Source organism: Ursus maritimus, unplaced genomic scaffold (assembly GCF_017311325.1).
Source record: "Ursus maritimus isolate PB19 unplaced genomic scaffold, ASM1731132v1 scaffold_23, whole genome shotgun sequence".
Lineage (NCBI taxonomy): Eukaryota > Metazoa > Chordata > Mammalia > Carnivora > Ursidae > Ursus > Ursus maritimus.
This window is the reverse complement of record NW_024424786.1, coordinates 45,887,667-45,889,992: the sequence shown is the minus strand read 5'-3', so window position 1 is coordinate 45,889,992 and position 2,326 is coordinate 45,887,667. Positions and strand designations below refer to the sequence as shown.

General features: G+C 67.8%; 1 protein-coding gene across 2 annotated transcripts in view; it reads left to right on the top strand.

Annotated features, from left to right (window-relative positions):
• The window catches only part of TNNT3 (troponin T3, fast skeletal type), a 16,624-nt gene that overhangs the window by 11,413 nt on the left and 2,885 nt on the right, over positions 1 to 2,326 (top strand). The window lies entirely within an intron of this gene.

The window sequence follows — 2,326 nt, the reverse complement described above, 5'->3', positions numbered from 1 at the left end:
TCGGAGGCACAGTCCCCGGCCTCAGTGTCCTCCAGGGTCCCTGGTGGGAGACAATTCACCCCGGAGGGGCGTCTCCCATGGCCGTCTCTACAGGCCACTATGATAGAGTGTGTCCAGTGCCTGGTGACTCCTGACTCCTCAGGAGCCGTGCCCTGGGGCAATTCACCTGGTCCTTCTGTGCCTCAGTTTGCTCACCTCCACCCGGAAGAGCACCCTCGTAGCGGCCCTGGGGCTGCCCCCGGGAGCACACGCTTCCCTGAGGTTCCACAGCGTCCAGGATTGGGGACAGCCCTGCCCTCTCCCAATGGTCCCCTGGGAGGGTTGTCTTGCAGAAGCAGGCGTCCCCTGCACACAGCCCCACTCTGGGTCCATGGGGCTGAGTCAGAGACCCACTGCCTTCTGACACGTGTGCACGGCCCACGGTGGGTCCCTGGGGGGCTGGAAGGGCCATGAGGGCCCGGGTGTAGGCTAGCCCAGCACACAGCAAGGCCCCGAAGCCTCAGCCACCCGCCCAGCCCGCTAACCGTCTTGGTCTTTCTAGATCATGAACATGAGGGCCAGAGTGGAGATGCTGGCCAAGTTGTAAGTAGCCAGAGTCCCCCCGGACCAGGCTCGTGGTGTGCGATGCACGGTGAGCCTCTCGCATGGCAAAGCCGGTTCGTTGCGGATGGCGGCGGCGGGCACGGAGATGATGGAGGCTGGCCTCCCGCCCCACCTCCTCCCCACCCCTGCAGCCGTGGCTTGGGAGGCTGACCTGCTGCCCTTGCTGGCAGGTGGGGGAAGGGCTTTGCCTTCCCCTGAGCCTCTCCTCCGGGCGGTCAGGAGGAGGGAGCCATTGGGCGAAGGAGCCAGTGGGCCGTAGGGCTGGCCACTCAGTAGCCACCAGAGTCAGGGGCTCTGCCAACCTCGCCTCCCTCCCCGTGCCCCCGCCCCACATCCAGCCGCAGCCTGCAGGTAAGTGGCCAGCTCCGGAGCTGCTGTGTGTCTTGGCCCGGGTCTGCAGTGCGGGCCACCAAAAGTAAGTCAGAGGCAAGAGTCGCAAGGGCCAAGGGCCGGTGTCTTCGCCCGGCGGAGCCGGGACACAGTAAGGGAGTGAGCGGTGCCGGCATGGCCGCGGGGCTCGGCTGAAGAAGGGCACGCTGGCCGCAACCGGCCTGGCCCCGCTCCGACCTGCCAGGTAAGTCACCTGTGTTGTTCACAGATCACCAACCTCAGGAGCCGCATCGATCAGGCCCAGAAGCAGTGAGTAGCCCTCCTGCCCGGTGCTCTGTGCCGGGCGTGTGGCCCCACGGGGCTGGCCGCCACCGCCCAAACCTGGGCCCAGCGATTTCGGCCGGTCCCGGGGCGGCCGACCCCCAGCAGAGCAGTAACCAGCCTAACCAGCGGCCACGGGAGTCCGCACGTCTGGGCCCTGCACCCCCGGACCTGCAGCCTCCTTCGGCTCCCTCCTCACCCCAGAGCCTAGGAGGAGGCCGACTGTGGGGAGGGTCAGCCGTAGGCCCCGGGGACATGGTGGTCCTGGGCCACCTCCCCAGCAGCCCGGCAAAGGCAGACGGGGCTCCTGGACATCCCAGCACAGTGCCCCCTCAGAGGGGAGCTGGCACGGGCCATCAGAAGCCCGGGCTTTGTCACGGGTCTCCCTGCAGCCTCGGCGGAGCCTCTGGCTCCTCGGGACCGTGAACCTTCTGTCCGTAAGGTGACCCCGGGGTCTGCGGCACCCCTGAGCACAGCTGCTGGGCAAGGCCTGGAGAAGCCCGCCTGTTGCTCGCCCCCGAGGGCCTGTGCTCCGTGGCCACCTGCCCTGGGCTGCTGCCTCCCAGCCTGGCCGCTGAGCCGGTTCCCAGCCCACACAGTGCAGTGTCCCCGGGACTGCTTCCACGGGGGTTTCCCTCCCTCCTCCACTGGCCCCTGCCCCCTTGCCGCTCCCAGGGCTGGGCTCCTCCACCCCGGGGGGGCCCTGTGAAGGTGACCCCCTCCTCCCTGGGCTCTGTTGGGTGCGGCTGATGCGGGCCTTGTGAGAGCCCTTCCGTGTGTGTGCATGTGTGTAAGGGTTCTTGGGCTGACCCCTGCAGGACATGGGCCATGGGCACGGCCACCGGTGCCAGGGCTTCTCCCAAAGCCAGCCTTGGGAACTGCATGGCCTTCTCCAGCCAGAAGTCGTCCCAAAGGGTTGGCTTCTGGTCCCCACACACCCTGTTCCCACCCGTGGCACCCTGACCCAGCACCCAGCCCCCTCCTGGCTCCCTGGTGTGCAAAGGGCCTCAGACAGACAGGGAAGGCTCTAAGGACGGCCACCCTGCAGGGTGCTGACCTCTTACCCAGCTCC